Source organism: Poecilia reticulata, chromosome 11, assembly GCF_904066995.2.
Source record: "Poecilia reticulata chromosome 11, P_reticulata-male-v2, whole genome shotgun sequence".
Taxonomy (NCBI): domain Eukaryota; kingdom Metazoa; phylum Chordata; class Actinopteri; order Cyprinodontiformes; family Poeciliidae; genus Poecilia; species Poecilia reticulata.
Window position 1 is genome coordinate 7,616,687 of NC_088840.1, and position 12,499 is coordinate 7,629,185.

Sequence of the window (12,499 nt, forward strand, 5' to 3'; positions counted from 1 at the left end):
ATTTTGAGTATTACACAGGACCTGTGTGTATGTGCATTTCTAAATGTCATTTTCATTCTTTTCAACCTGTAATTTCAAAATTCAGGTTTCCAAATTTCTGCAACTTACATGATGAGTATTACACAAGACCAGTGTGTATGTGCACTCCTAAATGTGACTTTCATTTTTCTGTACTTGTAATTTCAATACTCAGTCCTCACTATTCCTGCACCTTATATTTTGAGTATTACACAGGACCTGTGTGTATGTGCGTTTCTTAATGTAATTTTCATTCTTTTCTACCTGTAATTTCAAAATTCAGGTTTCCAAATTTCTGCAACTTACATGATGAGTATTACACAAGACCAGTGTGTACGTGCACTCCTAAATGTGACTTTCATTTTTCTGTACTTGTAATTTCAATACTCAGTCCTCCCTATTCCTGCACCTTACATTTTGAGTATTACACAGGACCTGTGTGTATGTGCGTTTCTAAATGTCATTTTCATTCTTTTCTACCTGTAACTTCCATTTCAGGTTTCCAAATTTCTGCAACTTACATGATGAGTATTACACAAGACCAGTGTGTATGTGCACTCCTAAATGTGACTTTCATTTTTCTGTACTTGTAATTTCAATACTCAGTCCTCACTATTCCTGCACCTTATATTTTGAGTATTACACAGGACCTGTGTGTATGTGCGTTTCTAAATGTCATTTTCATTCTTTTCTACCTGTAATTTCAAAATTCAGGTTTCCAAATTTCTGCAACTTACATGATGAGTATTACACAAGACCAGTGTGTATGTGCACTCCTAAATGTGACTTTCATTTTTCTGTACTTGTAATTTCAATACTCAGTCCTCACTATTCCTGCACCTTATATTTTGAGTATTACACAGGACCTGTGTGTATGTGCGTTTCTTAATGTAATTTTCATTCTTTTCTACCTGTAATTTCAAAATTCAGGTTTCCAAATTTCTGCAACTTACATGATGAGTATTACACAAGACCAGTGTGTACGTGCACTCCTAAATGTGACTTTCATTTTTCTGTACTTGTAATTTCAATACTCAGTCCTCCCTATTCCTGCACCTTACATTTTGAGTATTACACAGGACCTGTGTGTATGTGCGTTTCTAAATGTCATTTTCATTCTTTTCTACCTGTAATTTCAAAATTCAGGTTTCCAAATTTCTGCAACTTACATGATGAGTATTACACAAGACCAGTGTGTATGTGCACTCCTAAATGTGACTTTCATTTTTCTGTACTTGTAATTTCAATACTCAGTCCTCACTATTCCTGCACCTTATATTTTGAGTATTACACAGGACCTGTGTGTATGTGCGTTTCTAAATGTCATTTTCATTCTTTTCTACCTGTAATTTCAAAATTCAGGTTTCCAAATTTCTGCAACTTACATGATGAGTATTACACAAGACCAGTGTGTACGTGCACTCCTAAATGTGACTTTCATTTTTCTGTACTTGTAATTTCAATACTCAGTCCTCCCTATTCCTGTACCTTACATTTTGAGTATTACACAGGACCTGCGTGTATGTGCGCTTCTAAATGTAGCTTTCATTCTTTTGTACTTGTAATTTCAAACCTCAGTTCTCTCCTTTTATGCAGCTTACATATCAAGTGTTACGCAAGACTTGTGTGTTTGAACAGTACTTAACATCATATCAAAAACTGTATTTTAGAAAATAAGTTGGTCGTTGGAGACCAAAATTACCTCTGGATGGTTGATTGAACAGGACTCGCCTGAATCCACGTCACCAGCCTGACACGGTTCATCTTTGGAAATCTGAAATATAAAGAACACTCACTGAATATGAGTTTGTTCCCAATTTAGAAAACAGTCCTCCCTATTCCTGCCCCTTACATTTTGAGTATTACACAGGACCTGTGTGTATGATCGCTTCTAAAACAGCTTCCATTCTTCTGTACTTGTAATTTCAAAACGTAGTCCTCCTTATTCCGGCACCTTACATTTTGAGTATTACACTGGACCTGTGTGTATGTGCGCTTCTAAATGTAACTTTCATTTTTTGTACATGTAATTTCAAAACTCAGTCCTCCCTTTTTATGCAGCTTACATATCAAGTATTACACAAGACCTGTGTGTTTGAACCGTACTTAACAGTCATCCCCAACCACAGGCCGCAGATCAGTACCAGTCCGTGAACCAATTGGTACCGGGCCGCACAAGAAAAATATTTTTGGTTTACATATTGTCTGAGTATGGAGGATCGTTTATTTTGAAAACCCTTTAACCGGATTCTCTCTGTTACGTCTTGCTCACCAACATTGAGCCCACAATGAGTAAGAAAGCGATATGTTTGGAAAGTTTCTTTAAAAAAGGGGAAAAGGACCAGAGACAGGAGAGTGGATTTATCCTTGACTTGTAGGTGACTCCCATGTTCCAAGCCCACTCTGCATAATATGTACCGGCTTACAGATGAGGCAATGGAGCTTCAAACTGCTTTGCCATTACACCCTCTGCATTGTGTGTCATCGTTTCCAAGGTGGGATCATCTCATTGCAGAGAAACAAGCTCAGGACTCCCATTAATTTGTCATTGTCGTAAGTTAAAATTTTCATGAAAATAAATATTCGTTTTTGTGGCATTTTCAAATCTTATATTGAAGGGATGTGTGAACGTTAGCATAGCGACTAGAGTCAGAAAGCATTATGGCAGTGATCGAGACGAGAAAAGAGGAGTATAGCTTGTAAGTCTTAAGTCTGGTTCACACGGCAAGATTTTAGGATTGTCAGACGATTTTCCAAAATCTGTGACCACAGAGCTGATAAAAGTACAACAGGTTTATGTGTCCAGCCACATAACAGGAGCAAATCTTGCCATGTGAGCAGGCTTTAGTACAAAATGATGTCACAACTACAATCTACCTGCAATGCATATAGCTAGTGTAAGCATCAAGCCTTGACTGAATGAATAGCCTTGTGTCACGTTAATTTAATGATGGATAGCTGAAAAGTTACCGGGTTTATCAACTGTGGTAGCAATTTTGCTCCAACTCCACTCGTCATCATTTCTGTGGATATTCTTTGTACGAAATGCTGAATAAACATTCATGCTGTTTCCACATATCTCCGATGTCCACCGGACTCATTTTGGGCATGTCAGCTCAGCTGTTTGGGATTCCCCTCCATGAGCTACGTCATAGCGCTTTCTGATTGGCTGCCTGTCAAATTGAACAGGTTGAGTTCTAGCTCCCAATCAAGGAAAACCCTACAAGCTGTGAGAATATGCCCGATTTTAGATCGGAGCAGTCCCAATGTTCCAACGACTGGATGCGATCAGTCTTAACAAGCCATAGATGGCAGGATGAACGGTTACGATTATCGCAAGCAACGTTCTAAGATTGTTGTAAGGGGAAATTCGGGGTAAAAAAAGAAGAAACCGAGCCACAGAAAAATGGCCAAGTCTTCACCGGTCCGCGGTGATAAAAAGAATGGGGACCACTGGTACTTAATATCATTTCAAAGACTTTATCTTAGAAAATAAGTTGGTCGATGGAGACCAAAATTACCTCTGCAAGGTTGGTTGAACAGAATCCGCATGCATCCACGTCACCAGCCTGACACAGTTCATCTTTGGAAATCTGAAATGTAAAGAACACTCACTAAATGTGAGTGTGTTCCCAATGTAGAAAACAGTCCTCTCTATTCCTGCACCTTACATTTTGAGTATTACACAGGACCTGTGAGTATGTGTCCTTCTCAATGTAACTTTCATTCTTCTGTACTTGTAATTTCGAAACTCAGTCCTCCCTATTCCTGCACCTTACATTTTGAGTATTACACAGGACTTGTGTGTATGTGCGCTTCTAAATGTAATTTTCATTCTTCTATACTTGTAATTTCAAAACTCAGTCCTCCCTTTTAATCCAGCTAACATATTTAGTATTACACAACACCTATGTGTTTGAACAGTACTTAATATGATTTCAATTACTTTATTTTAGAGAATAAGTTGGTCGATGGAGACCAAAATTACCTATGCAAGGGTTGGTTGAACAGAATCCGCATGCATCCACGTCACCAGCCTGACACAGTTCATCTTTAGAAATCTGAAATGTAAAGAACACTCACTATATGTGAGTTTGTTCCCAATGTAGAAAACAGTCCTCCCTATTCCTGCACCTTACATTTTGAGTATTACACAGGACCTGTGTGTATGTGTGCTTCTCAATGTAACTTTCATTCTTCTGTACTTGTAATTTCAAAACTCAGTCCTCCCTATTCCTGCACCTTACATTTTGAGTATTACACAGTACCTGTGTGTATGTGTGCTTCTCAATGTAACTTTCATTCTTCTGTACTTGTAATTTCAAAACTCAGTCCTCCCTATTCCTGCACCTTACATTTTGAGTATTACATAGGACCTGTGTGTATGTGCGCTTCTAAATGTAATTTTCATTCTTCTATACTTGTCATTCCAAAACTCAGTCCTCCTTTTTATTCAGCTAACATATCTAGTATTACACAACGCATGTGTGTTTGAACAATATTTAATATCATTTCAATTACTTTATTTTAGAGAATAAGTTGGTCGTTGGAGACCAAAATTACCTCTGGAGGGTTGGTTGAACAGGATCCGCATGTCCACATCACCAGCCTGACGGTTCAACTTTGGAAATCTGAAATGAAGGGATGTACACTGAATTATTCCATAAATAAAGTCCACCAACTGTATGAGCAAAGCACCTTTAGCTGAACACACCTCTACCTGTAGGTACACATAATAAGTAGGATAAACTTCAAACAATGCAGATATATCAAATAGTAGCAAATGAAATTAACATTTTTCAAAATCAGTCAATTGATCTAATTGTATGTCTTTCTGTGGTTACTTAAACATTTTTTGTCAACTGAATGCAACTCATTATTTTGTACTTGTAATTTCAAAACTCAGTCCTCAGACTGTTTTCATATATATATATATATATATATATATATGAAAACAGTCCTCCCTATTGTTTTTGTTCCTTGTTTTTCCAAGAACAAGAAAAAACTATTTGAGTAATATATATATATATATATATATATATATATATATATATATATATATATATATATATATAATATAAGCTTTTGTATTTTGAGCAGTTGCTTGTCTCCTTTGGAAAAAGAAAGGTATTCTGATTATAATGATCATCGAACATGATCTATGCTAATAATGTGTAGTATAAAAATTGTTTAAAAGTGAAAAAGCAAAACAAAGGAAAAAACAATCCTTTAATAAACACTGGAATCCTATGCATAATAAAGTCACAACTCACCTTTAAATGAATTGGGATATTTTACATCAAATCCTTCTTTATCTTCACCTAAGGAGCAATAACAATTGGAATCATGTTTGCTCTCTGAGACCTCTTTGCTGACATCTTCTGCAAAGATCAGAGAATGTGTTGCTGAGTAACAACATGATACTGTACACCAGGGGTGTCAAACTCCAGGCCTCCTGGGCCAGTGTACTGCAACTTTTACATGTCTGTCTGGTCTAAAACACCATAAGTATATTACTGAAATAGCTCCTCAGTGCAGTCAAGTTGATGACCATCCCATCTGATCCAGCCATGTGACATCAGAAACACATCTAAATGTTGCTGGACACCAGCCCTCAAGACCTTGAGTTTGACACCCCTGCTGTACATAATATGATTTGGTGTTATTTTATGCGAAAATTATGTACTGAAGTACACAGTTCTACATAATTGACTTTCTATTGACAGGTTCTCAAAATCTTTAAAAAATTAAAACATCATCTCAATACTAATGATTACTATCTAGGATAATTTGTGCCCGTGAAACAATATCACTCACTGATGTACAGAAAATGACCAAATACAGTTTTATCTAATTCTGGAGTGAGCCACCTTCCCTTTAAACTCTGGTACATTGGCTAACATGGTTGGTAATTACTAGCTAAACTGCTGCAAATCAGATGCTTTGGTGTATCCAAGCATCAAGTAACCTACAACATTCTGCAAAATTACTAAACTATATGTACTTAAATGTCTTAAGAGATTCTGTATGAGTCTTACCTCTTTCTCCACGCAAAACAAATGAAACAAGTTAAATGAATACTAATGGCTTGCACCTGGACTTGTCGGATTGTACCAAGTTGATAGAGGAGGAGGGATACAACAAAAGGAGAATTCCATTTTGTTTCTGAAGCACACAAGGTCTGATTTTTTTCCAGGAACAAGAAAAAACTATTTGAGTAATATTTTGTAACTTTCATTCAATATTTCAAAGTTAAATAGTTTATCATACATTTTTCTTTATTTAAGAGGCAACAGTTAGATGGTATCTCCCACCAGCAATGTTGTCACTTCTTTTAATCATTTCTGTTCAATCAATTAATCATGTTTATTTGTATAGCACATTTGAGCAGCAGGGCAGTTCCAAACACTTGTTTTTATGATAAAGATCCAACATAAACTGTTGTCTAATGGCAGACACAACACCTGCAGAAAAAGGTTGGCTGATGTACCTGCCAATAGACAATTTAGACTACCTAGACAATCTACATGTATGCAGAGTAGCGACATTGAGATTACGACAAAATATACATTTTAAAAGTTTTGTGCTAACAGTAACATAAGTAATCATGATATTTTTGGCACTTTAAATATTTTTTAAATAAATGCTTTTTATTTTTATATTTGTAATTATGTATTATTCCATGACTGGTTATCCCTTCTTTCAAATTCAAAAATACTTTATTGATCCTAAAAGGGAAATTAAATTAAAAAAAAAGCTTGGGTCCTCTACCACAAGCCTTGGAGCGTGAGTGGTCTTCACAGTATATTAGCAGTTCCCAAAGGTGTGCTTCTCTGTATCAAGAGGTCTGATGTATCTCCAGGTATTTGTTTGAGTCACTCTTCCAGTTTAGGGGTCATTACCCTGAGGGTTTCAGTGACCACAGGCACTACTGTTGACTTCAACTTCCACATTCTTTGTAACCACCTAAGACCCAAACTCTTGCATGGCATGCATTATTAATTCATCTGATATTTGGGTTGATTGGGACCTAATGATTGCAAAAACAAAGAATTATCTTTTTACATGATATCTGGACATCATTTTTCTCAGAAAAATACTTATTCATTTTAAATCACCATGTTTAGCACCATGGTAAAGCTATACAGTTGCTAACTTTTGTAAACTTACACAACAAAAGAAACACTGAACATCTTGAGTCTAACCTGTAATGTGTTATAATCTTCCACCACCACTAAGTCATAAAATAATGGCCTAACGTGTGGACACCAGACCCCATCTAGAACAAAATTTAGTATTGTGGACTAGACAGTCCAAAATAAGTCATCCACTTATGTGGACAAATTTTTTCTCAGGTTCTAGGAGGATGATGGTTCTTTTTAGTCTTTGGTATTTCTCTAGTTTTTTCTGTACCTTCTGTTCATTCAGGATAGCTACATCATAACAACTGCTTTGCTCTGCTGCTCAATGATCACCATGTTCAGTTGGTTTGCTTTTCCTGTTTTGTCTTCCTGTATATGGAAGGCCCACAGAATCTTAGCTTGTTCGTTTTCTACCACCTTGTGTGGCATTTCCCATTTTAAAGAGGTGTGTTCAAGGTTATATTCCCTTCAGATGTTTCTTCACACTATTCTGGGTACTTGGTTGTGGCGTTCCATGTATTCTTATCATGCTACCATCTTGCATCCTGGTGTTAGCTACTAGATTGTCTCAGGGGACTCATTGCATAGCATTCACTGAATATCTTGCTTGGTATTACAAATCTGGGTCGTTATTGCTCTGGTTCTAGGGACCTGCTTATGTGCCATCATGAATACTGCCTCTGTGCTGTGGTTCAGTCTAAGACTTTGTCAAATGGAGCTGTCAGTGCATACCTGTTGATTGTCTGGACCTTGTTTCTGTCATTGGACTTGCCTTACTATTTGTAAGTACAGTGGCTTGCAAAAGTATCCATAGCCCTTGAACTTTTCCATATTTTGTCACAACTGCAAATATATTTTCACAGAATTTTATGGAAAATAAAAGCTAAAAGTCCAGTATTCAGCCCCCGTCCCCTGAATGCAACCAATTGTCTTCAGAAGTTGACTGCTAATGGTAAAAAATTCAACTCCTCTATGACTGCCACAAAAGTTGGCTAAGAGAATATTGGGGAACAAACAGCATGAAGTCCAAGGAACACACCAGACAGGACAGGGATAAAGTTGTGGAGAAGCTTAAAGCAGGCTTAGGCCATCTCACAGAGTACTGTTCTATTAATCATCTGGAAATGGAAAGAGCAAATCACACAGCTGTGAACCTACCAAGAAAAGGTCATCCACCTAAACTTACAGGCTGAGCAAGAAGAGCACTGATCAGAGATACAGCCAAGAGGCTCATGGTGGATCTGGATGAAATGCAGAGATATCCACACCTCAGGTGGGGGAATCTGTCCACAGTATAAACTATTAGTCATGCACTGCAAAAATGTGGTTTTATGGAAGAGTGGCAATAGAAAAGCCATGGTATAAAGAAAACTATAAGAAGTCCCTATAACTATGAGAAGTTGCAGTTTGCCAAAAGCCATATTGGGATACAGCAAAAATGATGAGACAAGACCAAAATGAACTTTTTGGCAAAAATGCAAAGCACTATTTGTGGTGGAGAACAAACACTGCACATCAATCTGAACACACCTTCCCCACTGACAAACATGGTGGTGCCAGAATCTTGCTCTGAGGGTGCTTCTTTTCTTCAGGGACAGGGAAAATTGTTAGAGTTGATTGTAAGATGGACTAAGCCAAATACAGGGTAATCTTGGAAGAATACCTGAACACACCTGAACCTGGAGTCTGCAAAAGACTTGAGGCTGGGGCAGAGGTTCACATTCCAGAAGGACAACTACCCTAAACATAAAGCCAGATCTACAATGGAATGGTTTAAATAAAAACATATTTATGTGTTAGAATGGCAAAGTCAAAGTCTAGACATAAACTCAGCAGAGATTCTTTGGCAAGATCTGAAAACTGCTGACAAGTCAATTTTATTTGTATAGCATATTTCAGCCACAAGGCCAAAGTGCTTTACATCAAAGAACTAAAAAGTCATAAAAATAACATACATTTACCATAAAAGAAAAACAAAGAAATTAAATTCAAAGTAAAATCAAAATTAAAATCATATACATAAAATGTATTGATACATCTACCAATGATTAAGATTCAGAAACAACTGTAAATTGGTGTGGTTTTAGCCTTGATTTAAAGGAATTCAACTGTGTTGCCGTTTTCTGGAAGTTTATTCAAGATTTGTGGTACATTGAAGCTAAATTCTGCTTCAAAATGCTTGGTTCTGGGGATGCAGAGCAGACCAGAATCAACAAACTGTTAGCAGTGGAATTGTTTGGTGAAAAAATTGCTTTATTATGGTTTATATTTATTTTAATCCATGCACTTATTCCACACATTTATTATTCATAATATTTTAATTAAACAAAATTTGATCAAAATATATATTAATTTCTGTATATTTTTAGGTGCCACATACATTCCAAGGTTGGGTTTAGGCATCCAACTAACCTTTATAAAATATTCAGTCTTATAGCACAGAGTAATCATATTGCCATCTCATCCCCAGTGTAAGAGTTGGCAATTTACACACAATTCATGTGTGTAAACAGCGACACGTGAATTAGAAAGACACTGTAGTAATTAGCAGGACCTTCCGGCAGACAACCAATCAGAATGAGAGGTTGTGTGAATATTCATGAGGTCCTGCTATTACACAAACCTGCCATAGGGGGCGCTGTGGTGATACACAGATTATACACAAAATCAGGTTTATGTGTATTAACCGGACATCTCGTTTTTTTTGCATTTTTGGGGTTATTAGACCAATAGAAACCTTTCTACGCTTTTAGATTTTTGTCAAAATTAGCAGGACACCGCTCCTGTCCCGTTAATTCAAAATGTCCTGCTAGTGTTGTGTGTATTCTGACGAAATGTCCTGCTAAACCACATTTACCAACGCACACACACACACACACACACACACACACACACACGTCATCTGAAACACCGACTCCTAAAAATATACACGTCACACCGTGTGTTCAAGCCTGTAAAGCGCTATCATATGCGGCGTTGATTAGTGTGAGATAACTTCTGTAATTTACCCATCATTTAAAAAAAAAAAAACTGTTTGTGAACTGATTTAAATTGGCAGTGAAACCTTTGAGGCAGGTGTGATCTCACTGCAGCTCACCACTCCTTTTACTGTAGAGTTTTAGAGAACAGAGAGGCACGAATCAAAAATTGGTGATGTCATATCTCCAGTTCCTCTGTAGCTTTGGCTAACTGTTAGCTACTGATTTTAGCGTTTTTGGATGTGACTCACAATTAGTAAAATTCGAATACAACTGGGAGAGAGAGAAACTTAAAATCTCTTTTATTTTGCAGCCTGATTTGGATTTAGTTGTCATTTTAAACTTCCTTGTGAGCAATGTTTTTATTAGCACCCTTAGCACCTGTTGGCTACTGATTTGAGCTTTTTTGGATATGTCTTTAAGAAACACAATCAATGACAATCAAAAATGGTCTAGACAGGGAGAGTTAAGAATCTATTTTTACTTTTCAAAACCCAAAGAGAAGGATTTATTCAATATTTTAAACTTCTCCACGATTAGCGATGTTTCCATTAGCACCGTTAGCTTATGTAGCACTAACCATCAGTTGCTATTTGTATTTTGTGGAGATTGCAGACCCTTACATATTCAGTTAATTTCAGAGGACAGCGTACAAATCCTCTCCATTTCAATACTAAAATTAATCCATTTTTTGTGCTAGCTTATTAGCAATGCAAATGCAGGTGGCAGTGTGGGGAGTAAAAATGTAAAAACACAAACTATGAAAATAAAGGAGATGAAGAATCTCATGTGGTTGTTTAGATTTATTATAATAAATAAAAGTATGTGCTACTTTCCACAATAAGGTTTCTGAATAATGTTTAGGAACAACACTTTGACTTTAAACTAGAACCAAAATCCTGCTCTGTAATCACGAAGGATTCCGCAGGTTTCTTCCTGGTAAACGCTTCTCTTCTGCTTCCTCCATGACTGGCCGACATTCTCCGTGCCACTGATAGCCGTGCTAAATCTGGATCACAGATTCGCTCCAGCCAATTGGCTGAGAACGTGACGAGGTGAAAGGTCGCTCCAAACAGGGGCGTCGGATGTCGGGGAGAGAAAGTTGCTCATGTAGGAAAATAATAAAAATGTGACATTATTTAAGGAGATTTAAAAAAAAAAAAAACCCAGTTGAGCAGGCTGCATCAAAAATATGAGATTGATTTTAGAATATTAGATATTTTACGTGTGCTGCAACATCTAGTAAAAATATCAGATTCGGTTTCTGTACGTGTGAACTCCGATCCCATGAGTTTACACGGGTCGTAACCGTGCACAGATAAATCTCTCTCTCACGCTGATGTATGTAATGCAAACTCAATGCACAAGCTTTGAGGAAAACCAATCTCTGGTCTCTTCTGATAAAAGTCTCTTGATTATAATATTTGATGTATTATATTTTTGAACGGCTTCAGTAAATAGCAGTCTGTGTTAAAGCAACATTGAATATCATCCTCAGTGGTTGAAATGTATTTAATAGACAATTAATTTATTAATTTTGTTGCACAAAGAATAAAAAAATGAGGCTAATCTTAGTGGATGTCAACAGATCCAGGATTAGCCCCGCCCCTCGACTTTAATGGACGATTTTGACAGCTAAAGTTATTTCATGGTGACGTAGAGCTGGACAATAATTCAGTAACAATATTTATCGCATCAGAGGGATCGATGGCAGTAGAGATAATTCTCAATAATTTACCTGAAATCTGATCCAGAATCAGATTTATCAATTAGACATTTATTTTAATTCATGGTATATTTAACTACATGACTTCCTGATATATTTATTGTTTTAAATTTTGTCCCTGTTAGCTCTCCATAAAAGAAAACCTGTCTGCTTGTCATGTTGCAATAAACAAACACTCTAAACGAACCACACAGATCCATTCACTCAGCAGATCTTCTGGCCCGTAACCTTTAGTCGTCCGCTCATTTGACTTTCTGTAATCCCTTTGACCTTCAAATCCCCTCGGTAGCGGTCAACCGACTCTCCGCTAAATGAAAAATCTGCCACGTCCAGATTGTTTGCGTGGGGAGGACGCACGGTGGTCGCTGGGCAGACGATTGGGAGCCGTGCGTTCAGATTAAGCGACTTGTGCGATTGGTTGTGCCATGAACAGAGTTCAGGCCGTACGAACGGTACGGCGAGGCATTTTTAAACCCAAGAAGAGAGTTTTCCACAAATCGCCTCAGTTCCGTTTGCCGTTTTTCGCATCGATGTCAGACGTGAGGGAGAACCGGCGTCCTTCCTCGGTGCGCCGCTCGTTTCTTTTCATAAGCGTGAGAAAAAAAGAAAAAAAAAACCCAGAGCATGACTATGGA

General features: G+C 37.2%; 1 protein-coding gene and 1 long non-coding RNA gene across 6 annotated transcripts in view; one reads left to right on the forward strand and one right to left on the reverse strand.

Annotated features, from left to right (window-relative positions):
• The window catches only part of fhod3a (formin homology 2 domain containing 3a), an 89,669-nt gene that overhangs the window by 15,470 nt on the left and 61,700 nt on the right, over positions 1 to 12,499 (forward strand). The window lies entirely within an intron of this gene.
• Positions 1,538 to 4,954, reverse strand: LOC145553772 (uncharacterized). The gene is made up of 4 exons (XR_014089814.1): positions 4,582 to 4,954; positions 4,007 to 4,079; positions 3,540 to 3,611; positions 1,538 to 1,792 (listed from the first exon to the last, which is right to left on the reverse strand). It is a non-coding gene; the product is annotated as an uncharacterized LOC145553772 (long non-coding RNA).